This window comes from Castor canadensis, chromosome 8 (assembly GCF_047511655.1).
Source record: "Castor canadensis chromosome 8, mCasCan1.hap1v2, whole genome shotgun sequence".
Classification (NCBI taxonomy): Eukaryota; Metazoa; Chordata; class Mammalia; order Rodentia; family Castoridae; genus Castor; species Castor canadensis.
Window position 1 is genome coordinate 27,351,127 of NC_133393.1, and position 20,997 is coordinate 27,372,123.

Here is a 20,997-nt window from a genome sequence, read left to right on the forward strand (position 1 = left end):
GAAGACCAGATGGAACAGAATAGAGGACCCAGATATGAATCTACACAACTATACCCACCTTATTTTTGACAAAGGGGCCAAAAATGGAGAAAAGACAGCCTCTTCAATAAATGTTGCTGGGAAAAGTGGTTATCCATCTGCAAGAAACTGAAACTGGATGCATGTCTATCAACCTGTATTAGTATCAACTCAAAATGGATCACAAGATCCAAAACTAACTTAAGACCCAAAACTCTGAAGTTAGTACAGGAAGGAGCAGGAAACACTCTGGAACTAATAGGTATAGTCAAGGACTTCCTCAATAGAATCCCAGCAGCCAGCTACTAAGAGAAAGAATGGACAAATGGGAATTCATAAAATTAAAAAGCTTTTGCACAACATAAGAAATGGTCTCTAAACTAAAGAGACCACCCACAGAGTGGGAGAAAATACTTGCTAGCTATACATCAGACAAAGGACTGATAATCAGAATATACAGTGAACTTAAGAAACTAAACTCTCCTAAAATCAATGAACCAATTAAGAAATGGGCAACTGAACTAAATAGAACTTTCTCAAAAGAAGAAATTCAAATGGCCAAAAAACACATGAAAAAGTGCTCACCATCTCTAGCCATAAAGGAAATGCAAATCAAAACCACACTAAGATTCCACCTCACCCCTGTTAGAATAGCCATCATCAAAAACACCAACAACAACATGTGTTGGCAAGGATGTGGGGAAAAAGGAACCCTTGTACACTTCTGGTGGGAATGCAAGCTGGTGCAACCACTCTGGAAGAAAATTTAGAGACTTCTTAAAAATCTAAACATAGATCTGCCTTATGATCCAGCAATTCCACTCCTGGGAATATACCCAAAGGATTGCGACACAGGTTACTCCAAAGGCACCTGCACACCCATGTGTATTGCAGCACTATTCACAATAACCAAGTTATGGAAACAACCAAGATGCCCCACTGCTGATGAATGGATCAAGAAAATGTGGTATTTATACACAATGGAATTTTACTCGGCCATGAAGAGGAATGAAATCTTATCATTTGCAAGTAAATGGATGGAACTGGAGGACATCATTCTGAGCGAGGTTAGCCAGACCCAGAAGACCAAAAATCATATGTTCTCCTTCATATGTGGTCTTTAGATATAGGGCAAATACAGCAATGTTGTAGGTTTTGGGTTACATGACAAAGGGAGAGTACATATGGGACGTATGGAGTTAGAAGAAAACCCAAAACATGGAAGCGATTGATGTCCCCACTCCAGAGGAATTAATACAGAAACCTTAAAGTGACAGAGGTCAACAGGAGAAGGGGATCAGGAACCAGTATAAAGATCAGTTAGAGATGAATCAACCTGGGTTGTAACACATTTGTGCATGAAAGCAATGCTAGGAATCTCTCTGTATAGCTGCTCTTATTTCAACTAGCAAAAACACTATGTCTTTCTTATTATTGCTTATTTCTACTCTTCAATGGAACTGGAGAAAAGCGCAGAACAGGTTCTGCCTGGAAGCAGAGCAGCAGGGGTGTGTAGGGGGGAGAAATGATTCAAACAATGTATGCACATGTGAATAAATGAGTAATAAAATAAATAAATAAATAAATAAATAAATAAAAACATTTTCTACATGTTTGATGGTGGTGCATACAGGTAAACTTGATTTTTTGTTCTACTGTTCTTATATCTAGCAAAGATCTTATTACTTCTAAAAATGTACCTGAAAATTCTTTGGAGTTTTTTTAAAATAGAATATAGCTTGAACCTAAACAAACTGTGCTATACTTTTCAGTATTTATACATTTTTATGGAGTTTTTATGTATTATTCCTTTATTGTCTAATGGAAGTAGTGAAAAGACCTTTAAGGTACTGAATAGAAATATTAAAGACAGGTATATTCGAGTTTTCATTCTGTTTTACCATTAAATATGTTTGTGATACATTGAGCAGCAACATTGTTGGCAGTTGGGGGAAGAGTTAGTTAAAAAGGTTAAGTGTCCCCCACCACTGATGAATGGATTAAGAAAATGTGGTATCTATACACAATGGAATTGTATGCAGCCATGAAGAAGAACGAAATGGTATCATTCACTGGTAAATGGATGGAATTGGAGAACATCATTCTGAGTGAGGTTAGCCTGGCCCAAAAGACCAAAAAATCGTATGTTCTCCCCCATATGCGGACGTTAGATCAAGGGCAAACACAACAAGGGGACTGGACTTTGAGCACATGATAAAAGCGAGAGCACACAAGGGAGGGGTGAGGATAGGTAAAACACCTAAAAAATTAGCTAGCATTTGTTGCCCTTAACGCAGAGAAACTAAAGCAGATACCTTAAAAGCAACTGAAGCCAATAGGAAAAGGGGACCAGGAACTAGAGAAAAGGATAGATAAAAAAGAATTAACCTAGAAGGTAACACACATGCACAGGAAATCAATGCCAGTCAACTCCCTGTATAGCTATCCTTATCTCAACCAGCAAAACCCCTTGTTCCTTCCTATTATTGCTTATACTCTCTCTTCAACAAAATTAGAGATTAGGGCAAAATACTTTCTGCTGGGTATTGAGGGGGTGGGGGGGAGAGGGAGGGGGTGGAGTGGGTGGTAAGGGAGGGGGTGGGGGCATGGGGGAGAAATGACCCAAGCCTGTATGCACATATGAATAATAAAACAATAAAAAAAAAAGAAAAAACAATTAGAAAATGGAGAAGGTAATTAGAAGACTCTTGGAATCCTCTAGGGAATAACATTTCACGGTGGTTCTCCTGGCCAATGCCCATCCTAATGCCTATGTTTCTTGCTCTCCTATTCTTAAGCTTCCTCCCTAGTATCATACTACATGTCTGCTCTTGCTAATCAAAAATTTAACCAGTTGTACCTCCAGGGATACCAACCTCTCCCAAATGCGAGGAGAGTTGGCTGATACCCACCATGCGGAGGTTGGAGGATTGGCTTGAGACTCTTTACGACCTATGGCTACAAGGAACCTTCATCAACTTCAGGGAAGAGGAAATTTTCATTTTCGGAGCCTGAGTGTACGCCATCATGAGACTCACCACTCCAACACTGTTTGCCAACTCACCCTCCCTTCCCCTATGCCGCCCCTTCCCAGCTCGAAGAAGCCAGAGCGAACACAACGCCCCCCTTCCTTAACAAACAAAAAAGGGAGGAATGTTGGCAATAATGGCGCCAATAGGTTTCAGTTCTTACTGCACCCTTAAGCTTCTGTTTTCCAGGGTCACAGTCCTGCCTCAAGTCTAGCTTGAATCCTCCTTCTGTCCCAACCCCCAATCAGCATGAACCATAAGATCCTAACCAATCAGATCATTCTGAGTCTCACTGAGGGGTCTTTAAGCCCCTGCCCCTCTCTCCCTCTCTCTCTTGGCTGTCTGTGCTCTCTCCCTCTCCCACCCAGCAATAAAGAATCTCTTGGCCAGAAAAAATAAATAAATAAATAAAAAGGTCAAGTGTCATCCTGAACCTACAATATCAGAATCTGCACTGTAACAAGGTCCCTGGGTGATTACTGGGAGCATCAATGTTTGAGGAGGAGCATTTAGATAAGCTTTTGTAGACATACTTTTTCATATGGTGCACCTTATCTATTACTTTGCTAAGTTATTACCTATGTCTTTTGTTATTGATTTCACCATAAATGCATGGAAATTGTATTCAACAATGTTACATCAACAAAAACTTACCTGTATACACTTTCTTCCTTGATTTGATAGATGTGATGATTAAGATAGATTGTTAAATATTTACCTACCCATAATTCTTGGAATAAACTCAAAATTACAATTATATTTTATCTTTTCATGTAGTTAGCTATACTCAATGTTTATTAATTCCGAAAAATGGCATGCTAATATTCATGACTGAGTTTGCTATACAGTTTTCTTATCTTGTAATTCTCAGAATTTGGAATAAAAATCAAACAAGTCTCAAAAGGTTTGAAAAGGACTTTTATATTCTTGTGCACTATGTGATAGTTAAGATTAGAATTACTTAATGTTGGTGCTCATCAATTCATTTATACATGGATTTATCTTTATAGAATTACTTGTTAAAGACCTTTTTTGTTGATAGTCTTCATTTTACTTACAGTTTCTGTTTTAGAATTTAAGTTTAAATTTATCTTACTGTTCTTTTCCACTTGAAATAGAAGATTAGATGATTTATTCATTGCCATGTAACCTTTATTTTCTTTATGATGCTGGGGTTTGAACTCATGACGATGTACTTGGTAGGCAAGTGCTCTACCACTTGAACCACACCTATGGCACTTTTGCCCGGACTGGCACCAAACCATGATCCTCGCTATCTCTGCCTCCAAAATAGCTGATATTACAGGTGTGAGATCCCAGTCGTTCCTTTCAAACATGTTTATTAAATGCACTAAGCTCCACACTAACAATTTTAATTGTAATCCACAGATTACATTTGCATTATCATTCAGTTCACATTATTTCCAGTGTGATTTGTTTTTAATGCATGTGCTATTTCCAAAAACATGGAGATGTTCCACTGTTGTTTATTTGTGTGAGAGTAATAATCTCTAAATGGTAGGCATTTATTAACTCAAAATTTATTTCTGTGATTTTAGTCCTTGTGTTGGAGCCAGCAGTGGGACCTTGCATGTGTGAGTTGGCATCTGGCCTTATGAGAAAGCTCCAAGGAACTGGGGCAAAAGTGTCAGACCAGACCTTGCCTGTGTGAGTTGGTATCTGGCCTTGTGAGAAAGTCAGACATCCAGAAAAACAGTATTCAAGGTTCCCAGATGGCTTCGTGTCCTTCAGATGTAAATAAGAAAGTTATGCTGACCATGTGCTTCTCCTGCTTCTCTGTTCCCATTTTAAAGGAGACATAACAAAGAGTTAATTTTAACTGTGCTTCCCTGTACTTATGTAACCTTGACACGTAATACTTGGCACACTTTTTCTGACAAAATGCTCTCTGTGTAAAAGGAGTTTATAAAAGCAATACTATGCTTCATTAAAGTGGCTATAGGGCAGGACTCAGTAGTCCCCCCATTCTTTTTATGGCTTCAGTCACCCAGGTTTTGCTGGTAAAGGGCCTACAGTTGGCACCTGAAACAGGGACCTGAAGGAGAATTTTGAAAGTGATGCAAAGACCCTCACAGAAGGAGGTAAATGAGACAAGATGGGGAAAAATCAGTGCAGAGTCCAGCCTTTTCATTCACTCGTGCATCATTCTTTATTACAAGAAGGAGCTTGAGTTTCCAAATAGCAATTAAAGGACTGCTTAGAAGTAATTTGTGAGTATAATCCTTGGTTTCCTGAGGAAGGTACTTTAGATGGAGAAGTTTGGAAGTGAGCATGTAAAAATGTTGAAAAGGCATACAGACAGGGAGAAAAGATACCTGTTCATTTTTGGATAACATGGGCTCTGGTTAAATCTGTAATTCTTTCTTATTTAGAAAAAGATTCTGTAGCCTCCCTTCATGAGTATGAATTAGATGCAGGAGATATGGAAAAAAATCTCTGAGGAAAGGAAGCAGTGCTTTAGTTATGGCTTTACTATGCTGGAGGAAACTGAAAGTAAACCATGCTTGCAGTGCTGGCAATTGCAATGGCTCCTCTGAGAGAAACTATTGATCTTTACTCTCCTCTACCAGAGGATGAGGAATGGAAAGAGCATCCTGAAAGGGGAAACATTAAAGAGGAAATGCATTATTTACATATTCGCCCCAACAAGGGCTTGGAAAGAAAGAATGACCCTCCATTGGCAGCTCACATTACCATCCCCCCGCATGAATTGCGACTGCTGTTTCCTGTTATGTTTAATATGAATGGCAATAACACTTCTAATGGACTGGATATGAATCTTACAAAAGACTTTAAGAAGGCTTGTGCAACTTATGGTCCTGCTTCTCCTTTTTGTAGAGAATATTTGGCAGGATGGAACAATGATGTATAATGAAAAATTACAGGCTTTAAAATAATTAATTCAAAAACAATTAGAACACAAGCATATAGAACCTTCCTTTTTTCCTTGGAATTCCCCAGTGTTTGTTATTAAGAAAAAATCTGGAAAATGGAGACTTCTTATAGATAAGAAATATAAATGCATCTATGGTAATTATGGGAGCTTTACAACCTGGATTGCCTGCTCCTACATGTATTCCTAAAGAATGGCCTTTCATTGTTTTAGATTTACAAGATTGCTTTTACACTATATCTATACATCCCAAAGATAGGGAAAGGTTTGCATATTCCATTCCTAGCTTAAATTAGAAAGAACCTTTACAAAGATATCAGTGGACAGTGCTGCCACAGGGTCTGACTAATTCCCCCATTATGTGTCAGTATTTTGTAGGAAAAATATTATAACCTATTAAAGTAATATTTTCTGATGCATATATCATCCACCATATGGATGACATTTTAATTTCTCATACATGTCTTAAACAATTACATTAAAATTTTAAAACCACACAAAAACCTTTACAAGTAGAAGGACTGGTAATAGCTCCTGAAAAAATACAAACTACTGCTTCTTTTCAATATTTAGGTCATGCAGTTGAGCAACTCACCATTCGTCCTCAAAAGTCTGCCATATGAAGAGACTCATTAACAACTCTAAATAACTTTCAAAAGTTACTAAGAGACATTAATTGGCTTTGTCCTTCTTTAGGTATACCAAATTATAAACTTACTAATTTGTTTTCTATCTTAGAAAGTGATACCGCTCTGGACAGTCCTCAGACTTTAACAACTGCTGCTGAAAATGAATTACAATTTTTTAAGTCATGGTTACAGACTGTCTTTCTAACAAGATTTGATCCTTTAAGACCTATTTTCCTGTTAATATTTCCTTCTCCACATTCTCCTACAGGAATTTTAGCCCAAGAGAATTCTCCTTTAGAGTGGTTATATTTAAAACAAAAAGAAATTAAAGTATTAACTTCATATATTGATCTAATATCCTCTTTAATTATACAGGGAAGAACAAGATGCCTACAGATTATGGGATTTGATCCACAACTCATTATTTTACCCCTTACTAATAAACAGTTTGAAAATCTGTTACCCCTTAATGATAATTAAATAATAGTATAAGCAATTATTATGGCTATATAGGTAATCGTTAACAAACAGGTAAGTTGTGGGATTTTGTAAAACGAATTTCATTTATTGTTAACACTATAGTAAAATAAAAATCCTGTATCTCACGCTTCAGTTTATTGTATAGATGGATAGTTATCTGGTAAAGGAGACATACATGGACCTGATTTACATAAAACTATTCAAAATAATTATTCTTCTGCACAACAGGTAGAATTAGCACTTCTGATTATTTATTACAAAAAATTACAGATAAACCATTAAATATTGTCTCAGATTCAGCTTATGTAGTAGGACTGTTTCCTGCTATTGAAACTGCCCTTATTTCTACTGCTCATAAAGTTATGAAAACATTATTATCCACATTACAACACCTAATACAAACCTGCACTTATCCCTTATATGTTACTCATATTAGCACTCATTCTAATCTGCCTGGCCCTCTTGTGCAAGGAAATAATATTGCAGATAAACTTGCATGTGCAGTGTTTTCTTCCCCTGAAAAAGAACATCAGCATTTACATACTAATGCCAACAGATTACATGTGCATTATAAAATTCCTCTTCATACTGCTCATTGTATAGTTAAATCTTGTTCTGTATGTGCTCCTTTACATTGTAGATCTCACCCATCTGGTGCTAATCCTCAAAATCTAGGTACTAATGAATTATGGCAAATGGATGTGACTCTCATGACCTTTTTTCCACAGCAATCATATTTACATGTTTTTGTTGATACGTATTCTAAATTCATTTGGGCTGTTCCTCAATGTAATGAAAATGTTAGTGCCATCATTACCTCTCTTTTACAATGTTTTGAAGTTATGGGAGTGCCTTCTAAACTTAAAACGACAATGGACCTGCTTATACAGGTCATCGATTTAAACAATTTTGTAAAGAATGGAACATTGTTCATGTCACTGGCTTCCTTTATAATCCACAAGGACAAGCTATTGTTAAAAGGACACATAGAACTTTTAAGACACAATTGTTAAAAAATTAAAAAGGAGGAACTCCCCAAGATATCTTAGCATTAACACTTTTCATTTTAAATTTTTTAAATTTACCTCAGGGTGACATTTTGACTACAGCAGATAAACATTTTGGTGAACCTCCCTCTTTGCCAGACACACAAATCCTGATTTGGTATAAATCTTTTAACTCTTGGTTGCCCGTGCTCTTACTTAAAAAGAGCAAGGGTTATGCGTGTGTTTCTACAGATGTCAGTGGATCCCCTGAAACATTATGGGTTCCTCTTTGGAGCATCAGGCCCAGAAAAACCAATGAACATGTCCAACAAAGTGATGACTGCCCCTCAGAGGGAGACTCCTAAAGATGAAGAAATGGAACAGGCCACATACAAGACTATATCATATAAACTGGAAATATTCCCCTCCCCATTGGAGCAATTGTCATGCCAGCACTGGAAAGTTTCTTGTATCTACTCATAATTTCTCTTTTATTGACTGGGGCCTTCATGGACGCTTTGTACATAATTGTCCTGAAGATTGGAATAGGATGGTCTGTGATTATATTAACAAAATTGTTTGGCAAAATAGTCCATTACATAGAGCACATCATACGAAAGGACTAATGGCATGGCATGATGGGGGATGGCATCCCCAAGGCCCCAATTGCTAATACAAAATATTACTTACCCAGAGCAGCCTGAAATCTGGAAATTTGTTGCTGCCTCTGCACCAGTGACCTATTGGAAAGGAAACTTTTCAAGAAGCAAATATTCCTGGTCCGATTATGTCTTTGATTATAATGCGTCTTTTTAAATGCAAGCATGTGTTAGCTTACCATAGTCTTAACTCTTGGAACTTTTAGTTTTAATTTTATTTCAAAAGTGTTGACTGCTTTGATTGTAGACTATACACCTGTGTTAACAACTCTTTGTCTATTAACTGATCCTCTCAAGCATTGTTTATATTAAGGGCAAGAAAAGATGTTTGGTTGGCCTGTAAACTTAACTTAACTTCTCCCTTAGAAGATTTAATGACTAAAGTAGTGTCTAAATTATTGACATGATCAAAAAGATTTATCAAATGTGTTATTCTTGCTACAGTTGGTCTTGTCATTTTTTGTATAGGATACTCCTGTCTCCAACTACAATTAAAATCTTACAAAACTTCTGAAGCCACGGTCACATTGGGATTGCTACATTTAAAAAATAAAAAGGGGGAATTGTTGGAGCCAGCAGTGGGACCTTGCATGTGTGAGTTGGCATCTGGCCTTGTGAGAAAGCTCCAAGGAACTGGGGCAAAAGTGTCAGACCAGACCTTGCCTGTGTGAGTTGGAATCTGGCCTTGTGAGAAAGCCAGATGTCCAGAAAAACAGTATTCTAGGTTCCCAGATGGCTTCGTGTCCTTCAGATGTAAATAAGAAGGTTATGCTGACCATGTGCTTCTCCTGTTTCTCTGTTCCCATTTTAAAGGAGACATAACAAAGAGTTAATTTTAACTGTGCTTCCCTGTACTAATGCAACCTTGACATGTAATGCTTGGCGTGCTTTTTCTGACCAAATGCTCTCTGTGTAAAAGGAGTTTATAAAAGCAATAGTATGCTTCATTAAAGTGGCTACTGAGCAGGACTCAGTAGTCCCCCCATTCTTTTTACGGCTTTGGTCACCCAGGTTCTGCCAGTAAATGGCTTACACTTTGGATATTGCTCAACTTGTTTTCTAATGCAGAATAAACGAATTTTGCAACTGTTCCTTCATTGCTTTAAAATAATGTCTATTCTAAAAATGATGCATATAGTGACTTGCAAAAGTTTGTTCAACAAAAGATTTAGTGGAGAAAATTTCCAGAATAGCAGTAAAGACCTCTGCCAATCTTCCCTGCAAAATGTAATGAGAACAATCCTAAAATATCAAACAAGTTTTCAGAACTCTGGAAATAAACCAAAGTTTTGCAATAATTCAAGGCATATTCATTGAAGAAAAACGTAAAACTGAAAGTAGATATCCTAGCATTGTGGCTTTTTAACATGTCCTATTCAATCTTCCTCTCTCCAATTCCATTTCAGGCTTAAAACAACAGCCTAGCAGCCACCAGATGGGATTTCAATGCAATTCTGATACTAAAGACCTGGAGTAGGAAAAAATTTGCAGGTAAAGGACTAAGTACTCCATAAAACATTCTACCCTTTAGACACCAGCTATAAGTCACGTGGTTCCAAGGCCACTACACTTATAAATTCAGAATCCTCTACCTCTTCACTAGAAGACCTCATGTAACCTGGGGAAAAATGGTGTACTTAAGATTATAGTTTTATTTTTTAAAAAATATGTAAATTAGAATCAGTCAAATGAAGAGGGCAAAGGTGGGAAGGTCCAAAACACAAAGCTTCCCTAGTCACTCTCCTAATACCTCAATACATAACATCAACCAGGAAGTTCACCAAGTTTCAGGGTTCAAATATTTTATCAGTTTTGTTACATAAGCATAAATAATTGAAGCACTGGTGATATGATTAAACTCAACCTTCAGCCCCAATAATGCCACCCCAAAGGTCATGCTGGTATCGTAAGATTCAACAATTCAACCATGGCTGATTTCTTCATTGTAAAAGTAGTGTTGTATTCTGGTCTGTCTCTCTCATCAGACCTAGTAATGCTTGCTTTAAGTAATATTGGGTAAATATATACTTACAATTGTTATGCCCCTTTGATGTATTGACCCCTTCATCATTACATAGTGACCTTCTTTGTGTCTTTTTACAGTTTTTGCCTTAAAGTCTATTTTGTGTGATATAGGCATAGCTATGCTTTTCTCCTTTTTGGTTTTCATATTCCTTGGATATCCTTTTCCAAATATATTTTCATTTTCGACCTAAGTGTGGCTTTTAAGCTGAAGTGAGTCTCTTCTAGACTGCCTACAGCTAGTCGTGGCCCAACTATCTATTCAGCCCCTCTTTGTCTTTTGATTGGGTTATTTATCTTATTAATTTCTAATGTAATTACTGATAGCTAAGATCTTATTACTGGCATTTTGTTGTTTCTTGATTGTTTTAAAGTTCCTTTTGTCCTTTCTACCTTGCTTCCCTTATGATTTGATGACCTCTTATATAGGTATACTTTGATTCCTTTTTTTTTTTAATTTGCTGTGTATCTACTTCAAATTTTCCTTTCTGGTTACCATGAGACTTGTACAAAATATCTTATAATTATACTGTCTTAATTTAAGATCATAGCAACTTAACTTTTACCATGTACAAGTCTCAATACTTTTACTTCTTTCTCTCACTTTAGGTAATTGTTGTTATATTTTGCATATTTTATATTGTTTAATAAATTATCTTACTTTGTTATTATTGACACTTTTCTTTTTAACCTACTACTAGAGTTCAAATTACATACCATCATTACCACTGTAAAGAATTCCAATTATGACTGTATTTTCCTTTACTGGTGAGTTCTATTCATTCATGTGTTTTTATGCTGGTGGTTAGCATCCTTTCATCTCTGGTTGAGGGAATTGGCTTAGTATTCCTTGTAAGGCCTATTTAATAGTGACAAATTCCTTAACTTTCCTCTATTTAAGAAAGTCTTTATAACTCTTTCATTTTTGAAGTATAGGTTGATCAGCTACTACAGTATTCTTAGGTCTTTCTTCTTTTTTCTTTCCTTTCTTTTTTCTTTCTCTCTCTCTCTTTCTCCCTTCCTTCCTTTCATGGTAAACTAGTTTGCAATCAGGGCCTTGCACTTGCTATGTATTTGCTTTGCTATATGAATCACAACCACACCTTCACCCCTTTGTTTTTTAAGAAAGGATCTCAATGATTTTACCCAGTCTGTCCTTAAACTGACAATCTTCCAGAGTCACTGGGATGACAAATGTACACCAACACAACAACTTTTGCGTTTTTGTTCAATATTTTTAGTACCGATGCTTTTTTTGTCCTCAAGGTTTTGGTTGAGAAATGTGCACATGGTCTTACAGAAGCCCCTCATGTATGATGTGTTAGTTTTCTCTTTCTGATTCCAAAATTCAGTTTTGTAGTTGAATTTGGTAATTATTCATAGTATGTTTTCTTGTGATACTTTTTGGGTTTATCCTACTTGAGGTCATTTGATCCTCATGAATCTGGATGTCCATTCTCTCCCCAAATCTGGGAAATTTTTTGTCATTATTTTCTCTCCTATATCTTAAATTCTCACAATGTTATATTGTCTGCCTTGATGATTTCCCATAAGCTCTGTAAGTTTTCTGAATTCTTTTATCCTTTTTTTCTTTTTATTCCTGTGACTGGATAATTTCAAATGTCCTGTCTCTCAATTTACTGATTCTTATTCACTTAACTGAGACACAGTTGAAGCTCACTATTGAATTTTTCAGTTCAGTCATTGTATTTACTTAACATCCCTAGGATTTCTATTTCAGGGGGTTTTTGCAGTAAAATTAATAATAATGTTTATTATGAAAGGAATTTAGTATAGCAGGATAAAAGTGAGGAGAAATGGGAAAAAGAGAAAAACATTTCCTGCCACAATGTAAGAAATGGGAGTAGAGACTCCCTGTTTGAGTTTTTAATTTTTTTCTATTTATTCATTGCAATTATTATTCTATTTATTTTTTCCAAATTATATTGGGAAAATGTAATTTTCCCTTGTTTCTTGCTTATCACTGAACTTATTTAAGATGATTATTGTGGGATTATTTTTTAATTTAAAATTTTTTTTATTCATTTATTCACATGTGCATACATTGTTTGGGTCATTTCTCTACTCTCCCTCCCTCCCTCATCCTCTCCCCTCTCCACACCCCCATACCCCCCAGTTCCAGGCAGGTCCTGTTCTGCCCTTATCACTAATTTTGTTGAAGAAAAGACATAAGCATAATAAGGAAGACAAAGAGTTTTTGTTAGTTGAGTTAAAGATAGCTATACAGAGTGATTCCTAACATTGCTTTCGTGTACCCATGTGTTACGACCCATGTTGATTCAACTCTAACTAATGGAATTACATAAGAAGAATGAAATTTTGTCATTCACAAATAAATGGATGGAGCTGGAAAGCATCATCTTAAGCCAAGTTAGCCAGGCTCAGAAGGCCAAAAATTGCATATTCTCCCTCATGTGTGGATAATAGACTTAAAACAAATGTAGTAATATTATTGGACATGGGTCACACTCTAAGGGGAGAATGGGCACAGGAGGAATAGGGAAAAGGAAAGAAACCTAAAACTTGAATGTGGTTGATGTGCTCACTGTAGAGGAAAGAATATAGTAATCTTAAACTGGTCGAGACCACTATAGTTAGGGGACTAGGGAGTAGTGAAGAGGTCTGGTAGAGATGAACCAATGTGGGTTATAACACACTTGTGCATGAAGCAATGCTAGGAATCTCTCTGTATAGCTGTCTTTATGTCAAACTAGCTCAAACACTTTGCCTTTCTTATTATCTCTTATGTTTTCTCTTCAACAAAATCAGAGAACAAGAGGGTGGAACAAATTCTGCTCAGAAACAGGGGGTAGGGGGAGTGGGGAGGTGGCCCAAACAATGTATACACATGTAAGTAAATGTAAAAATGATAAAACAAAAAAATTTAAAAGATGATTATTCTGAATTCTTTCTGGGTCATAGATCTTCATTTCTTTAGGGATCATTATTGGAGCCTTATTAATTTCACTTGGTGATGTCATATTTCCATCTCATATTGTTTATGATCCTTGCAACTTTATATTGCTGTCTTCAATCTGAGAAAGTTGCCATCTCTTCAGTCTTTCCAGGTTCACCTTGTGGATATAAACCTTTCCCATTTAGTGCAGATTGGTGTTCTGGAAGGAACATCAGGAAGCATCCACAGGCAGGTGGGGTTTGATGTCTACTTGCATATTTACTTCAGCCATTGTTCAGAGTATGAGTTGGGTGTTCTTGCTAGCTGGATCATCTGATGGTGCAGCACTACTGGCTGGACTCTTGTCAGGTAGGTCCACTAGCTTTGTTCTGCATTTGTCACATCAGAGAGCATTGCAAGCTCCATTCCCTAGCTAGGCATTGCTTCAGGTTGAAGTTCCTAGTTAGGCAGTGCTACAAGTTGGTCTCCTCTGTCACTCTTGGTCTGTTAGGATCCCAGTCTATTTTCTTGGAGAGGTAGTGTTACTAGCAGGTTTATGTATTCAGAAAATACCTTAGACATGTCTGTGTAATCAAATGATGCTTCACACTATTAAGTATAGTGGAAAAAGGTTTAAAATGATATTTATAATCAGGTAGTGCATAGGTTGTGCCCAATTGGAGAGGGTCACTGGCTGGCACCTAAAACATGGCAGGGATGTGAGCTCTGTTCTCAGTTGTGTTTAGAGCTGGTTTCCCAGTTCATTGTGATTTTAGCCTGTGCCAAGCAGTTGGATAAGGTGCAAGCTGTACTCCATGATTCAATAAGATGACTATTCAGGTTTCCTGGATGGGTAAATCCAGATGCTCTGCCTTTCAGAAATGTAGATTACTGGCTTGATTCTTTGCCTAGACAAAACATTAAACTGGGTTCTGTTTGAGATTAAATTTCCTTCTTAAAAAATTATCTAAGCAGACAATTCTCAAAAGAAAAAGTACGAGCAACCAGAAAATACATGAAGAAATACTCAACATCATTATCCATAAAAGAAATACAAATCAAAATGACATTTAGATTTCACCTCTCTCCAGTTACAATGGCTATCATCAAGAACCTAACAATAGCCAGGTGCTAGTGGCTCATACCTGTAACCCTATCTACTCAGGAGGCAGAGATCATAAGTATCATGGTGCAAAGCCAGCCTGTGAGACAACACAAAAAAGCTGGTAGAATAACTCAAGCGGTAGAATGCCTGGTTTGCAAGCATGAGGCCCTGAGTTCAAACCCCAGTGCCACCAAAAAAAAAAAAAGAGAGAGAACACAAACCACAAATGCTACCAAGGATGGGGGGTGGGACGGAACCCTTATCCACTCCTGGTTAGAAGGTAAATTAATGCAACCACTACAGAAAGCAATATGGAAGTTCCTCAAAAACCTAAAACTAGATCTACCATATGATCCAGCAATACTGCACCTGGGAATATACCTGAAGGAATGCAAGCCAGGATACAATAAAGTCATTTGCACATCCATGTTGATTGCAGAACTACTCACAATAGCCAAACTATGGAAACAGCCCAGATGTCCTACAACTGATGAGTGTCCTAAGAAAATGTAGAATATATACATAATGGGGGGAGGGGATAAAGGAGAATGGTGGAGGGGGTGAATTCATGTGTGATGTATTTGAAACATTGTAAGAACTTTTCTAAATGCAACAATGTACCCATACCCGGCACAATAATAAAAAATAAAAATAAAGAAAATGTGGCATATAAATGTAATGGAGTATTAGTCATAAAGAAGAATGAAATTATGCTATTTGCAAGTAAGTAGGTGGAACTTAAGATAATTATATTAAGGAAATTAAAACAGGCTCAAAGGATGAAAGTCAGTGTTTTCCCTCATATGTGGGAGCTTGTCATAATAGGAAAATGTATACCTAAATACACATATGATCACATATAGTTTTTGATATAGGCTAGATGGATAGAACATGATTGTAACAGTGGGTCTGTCTGAGGGGGTTAAAGGGAGGCAGGAAAAAAAGAGAATGATAGAGTGAATAATATCAAAATATATTGCCTCTATGCATAAAGATTATGTACAAAATGCCCTGAAAGCTGATGAATAATATGGAAGCAGAGAAATTGAGAAAGTGAAAAAGGTTAATCTGAGTAAAGTATAATATATGCAGGTGTGAAATACCAAAGATGACTCTTCTTGAACAATCAATATACACTTAAAAATGAAACACATGAAGGTCCTGCCTGGGGTAGTTATCAGTGTGTGGGGAGGTAAACAGAGAGGGCAAAGGACTGGGAATAAGGTTAATGTACTTTGTATACATGTATGAAAATAGAACAATGAAACCTATTGACGTTGTTCTAAAGAGGAGGGGAGGGGCAAATGAGAGGAAATAATGGAAGAGGTGAGTCTAATTAAGATACAAAAACTGCAGCTCTCTCTTCTCATTGGAAATTCTTTGAAATATGCTTACAATTTTACAGCTTGGGGCCTTTGATGGATGGGGTCTGACCAATTCCTGAGATACTCTCAAAACATCTTTCTTATTATCCCAGTGCAAAGTGCTTGACTTCTTTTTCAGTGGGTGTTACTTTCTTTAACAACCACACCCTCCTTGTTGTTGACAACGACTTTCAATTCTCACTCTTTTTCTGGGCATATTGCATACTTTTCTAATCCTTTTGCTCTGATTTTTGCTCCTCTAAACCTGAATAAAAGAAAGTAAGGATAAGACTGAATGCTATCCTGTCTTGCAATTTTCTTTGCCAAATTAATCCATCACTTTTTAATTCAGCCTCATTCAAAGTCTCAGGACACAAAGCATAGACAAATTCTTTGCCAGAATGTAATGTAAATGACCTTTAGTTCAATTCACAGCAGAGTACTCATTTCCAGCTGAAATCTTATGAGTACAGTCTCTACTTTCCACATTTCTATCACTATTTTGGCCTTATGAGCTCTTACCCAAATAATCCATTAAGCTCTACTTATAGCATTCTAGGGCTTCCTAACCCATATCTCCAAACTCTTCCAAATTCCTCCCTAAGATAGGTTTCTAAGGCTTAAGAACCACATTGTCAGGTAGATACAGCAATGACCCTACTTCTCTGGTACCATATCTCTGTGTTAATTTTCTTGTTACTGTGATAAAATACCTGACAGTATTAAATATTTAAAGAAGGAAAGCTTTATTTTGGCTCATGGTTTCAGAGATCTCAGTCTGTGGTTGCCTGGCCCCCTTGGATTAAACATTATGTCAATGGGGATATGTTTCAGAGGAGAGCCCTTCAGTTCATGGAAGACAGGAAGCACAGATGTGGAATAAAAGAAAGTGCTAGAGATACTCATGGGACCCATTATTGACCCACCAAAGGACCCACTGCAAGTCTCCTACTTTTTCCAGCTAAGTCTCATCTCTAAGTCTCTAGAACCTGCAAAAAGAGCACCAAGAGGTGGAGACTAAACCCCTAGAAGATGAGCTTTTGCAGGGGATATGTCATCTTCCAACTATTACAAACCTAGTAAGGAATCCTGGATTCCTTAGTAAAATATAGCCATGCTATAGAGTGAAAAAATTCAATAAAATAACACAATGGCAAACTTTCTTAATGTCTTCTCACTGGGGTATGGATAAACTTCTAACAAGGCGCTTCTATGTTTTATCATCCAAATCAAGAAATTATAGAGAATAAAAGGAAAGACTGAATAATTATGCCAGAAAAAAAAGCAAAAGTCAGCATTGTCCCAAACCAATGACAAAGTGTGCCTTGGGTTCCCTAAAAAAAGAAAAGCAAACAAAAATAAGGCAAAGCTAGTAGATCTCTCTCATGCAATATAGCATGGTAGAAGTAGAGGAATGAAGTAAGAGATGGCTCTTTAACAGGTCCAAGTTGTAGTACTAGATAACCCATCACATAAGTGTAATTACAAGGATGACCACATTTTCTAATCTGTACAGGGTATCCTATTTTATGTATAACTTTCAACAAAGTTCCCTTTTATTTCTAAAACTGTCCTCGTTAGTTAGTAAATTACTTGGCATCCTAAAACACCTATGCATACAACTACCTGCCTCTAACAAGCTCTCATGTGAGAATCAGAGCTCATACTGGCAACCATTAAAGGAAATTATACTTGCTGTAGACCTCTGCTCAGACTGGGAAGCTGGCCTGGGATACCAAGTAACAATCTGACCTGCATCAGGTTGAAATGAGTGTTATTTGATCCACCAAAACCATAAAGTTGGGAATATAATATAATATGCTATTGTTAAATATAAATGTCATAGGTAAGACTAGCCCTGAGCAAGAAATGAGATAACATATAATTACTTGGGATGTGATGTTCCAGCCCACTTATTAGACATGTAAATTGTATGAAGCAGTAACTCAGGCTCTTGTGGTATCTGTTCCCAAGATTTATCACCTCACACTCAATTCACGTGTAGAATTCCTGAAAAGTTCTCTGTGACGATATATTGAAGAAGAAGTCCATATCTGGCTACAGTTGAGACTACACAGAAGTGACCTATTACTGAGCTTGAGGGCTGACCTTGCCACTGTTTTTTTCTTTTTGAAAATGATCCTTAAACAGTTAATATTGAAGTATTTATAAAAAAAATAGAATAGATACTCACCAACCCAATTCTCAAGTAAAAATATAAAATGTATTATTAGCACCACAATAAATTTTCATGTTAATTTCTGCCAAATGACATCATCCCTTCCCAAGGTGATCACTATGGTGAATTTTGTTTTATCTTCAATTTGTCGATCTGAAGGGATGAAGTGAGGATGATATTTTACTAAAAAGCTTGAGGATTGAAGCTGATAACAATGTTGGGGAGATGATCTTGTTCTGCATTGTAGCTCTTATTGGCACCAACAACAGTAAGAAAAGGATTCGTGGAGTAAAATGTTTGCATAACTTAGTCTTCCATAATATATAGCTCTTAATTATGGCTCTCTCTCTTCCCAAAGTGACCACCATGGAGATTACTTCACTGTGTGATATAATGTGAAACATTGGAAACTTTTAAACAACTGCACTGAGTGGGAATGAAATACATTTCAACAATTCTACTCTTCCAAGTGTGCAGCAGAATCCATAAGAACTTGGAGAAAATGAGCTCATCACTGTTAGTCACTGTATGTAACCAACTCAACAATGAAATCCCAAGACTCTGCCTTCCTAGGAAGAAAGAAATGGGCACTTTGAAAATATTCCTAACAAGTTTTCTATCTTTAAAACAACAAACAGGCTCTTTATCCAAGTCTGCAAAGATTGCCCCTATTCATTCAAAGAGACTGAATGAGTAAAGGCAACAGGGCTTTAATTCCTCAGAAAATAATGAGCCCCACTATTAATAAACAATACCTAGTGTTACCTTGATTGCTCTATCTCTGTTCAGAATATAACTACCATAAGCATAAGTAAGGCAGCTGCTCAACAAATTAAGGAACAAATTCTGTTCCTTTTTCACATAGAGGACAGGATAAAAGTAAGAAAGATACAAGTGTCCAAAACTCCAGAATGAAATTTTAATTGATTTAGATTCATTAATCCCACATTAATGTAAGGAATTACAAGGACATTTTTAAATCTACATATTCTTTTTTCTGTCTTCTAAATTTAAAGCTAAGCATGTTTAAGAGAGAAAGAAGGGGAAAATAAATTAACTCTTCAATATACCAAAGAAGAAAATTTTGAGAGTGCCAATTTTATAGGATGCAACAGGGAACATTCAGACAAGTAACATAATGGAAACAAGTCTGGATTTTAATGGTGGAACTATTATGTCTTTCCAGTTCCACTGGAAGTTTCAACACTGAGTGTGAAAACGTTTCAGTTATTTCTATCTAAATGTCATAAAAGGGGCAGTATTATTTGTGACATAAAATTTATTTCAATGTTCTGAAAAATAAGTGAGGTGATGTGTTTTGTTTTCTGGTGGTGTTATCATGAGATAGTAAACTTGAAGATATAAAGGAACAGACTGTCCATAAAAATAGCAGTAGGAAATTTTAGTACCCCACACTAATTAATAGAAAGATCGCTCAGATGAAAAATTAACAAGGAATTTCAGAATTAAATTGCACCATAGATCAAATGGATTTAATGGACATTTACATAATGGATTCTTCCACATCTGTGGAAGGCACATTCTCATCAGCTCATTGAACTTTTTTGAAATTAGATCACATAAAGTATGTCTAAACAAATACAAAAATAATGAAATAATTCATCATATATTATCGTATCATACTGGTATAAAAGTAGAAATCAACAGCAAGAGAAACTGCAGAAAATTAGAAACACATGAACATAATAAAATATGTTTTCATCAGTCAGTTGGTCATTGAAAATATCAGTAGGGATATTTTAAATATGCAGGATTTGAGTGAAAATCAAAACACTGGTTGCAAGAATTTGTGGGATGTAGGGAAAGCAGCACTAATTGAGAAGAGTTTAGCTATGAATCCCTACACTAAAAACTCAGAGTAACTTCAAACAAGTAACCTAACAATATACCTCAAGATTTTAGAAAAATAAGACAAACCCAAAATTAATAGAAAGAAAGAATAATAAAAATCAGAACAGAAATGAATGAAATGGACAACAAAAGAACAATACAAAGGATCAATGAAATAAAGATGAGGTACTTTTTAAATGATAAATAAAATTGGCAAACCATTAGCCAAACTAACCAAAAGGAAAAATCAGAAGATCCAAATTAATAAAATTAGAGATGGAAAATGGGACATTATGATAGATACCAGTGAAATCCAGAGTGCCATTAGGGAATAATATCTTAATTTATTTTTATTATTGTTGTACTGGGGATACATTGTGACATTTACAAAAGTTCTTACAATGTATCATAGTTGAATTCACACCCTTCATCATTCTCCTTTATTCCCTCTCCCCCCATTCCTGGAATAGTTTCAACAGGTCTCATTTTTCCATTTACATACAATATATGTAAAGGGTGATTCTCCTACACCCTTTCCTCATTTTCTCCCCCCTCCCACTGCTACCAGTCCCCCAGACAGGACCTGTTTGTCTTCTTGTTCTCCACTTTTGTAAAAGAAAAAAATGACATTTTTGTTTGCTTAAGATAGCTACACAGGGTGTTTCATTATGACATTTCCATGCATATATGTATTATAACCCAAATTGATTCATCCCCTCTATTTTTCTCCTTTCTCCCAGAGTCTAGGGGATACTTTAGAAAGTTATATTTCAAAAAATTGATAATCTAGAAAGATGGATCAACTCCTAGACATAGATTCCCTATCAAAATTGAACCAAAATTA

General features: G+C 36.3%; 1 long non-coding RNA gene across 1 annotated transcript; it reads left to right on the forward strand.

Moving 5' to 3' along the window:
• The first annotated feature begins 4,979 nt into the window (after positions 1–4,979).
• Positions 4,980–19,549, forward strand: LOC141425666 (uncharacterized). Its single transcript, XR_012450702.1, has 3 exons — positions 4,980–5,149; positions 10,122–10,206; positions 18,661–19,549. It is a non-coding gene; the product is annotated as an uncharacterized lncRNA (long non-coding RNA).
• The last annotated feature ends 1,448 nt before the right edge of the window (positions 19,550–20,997 follow it).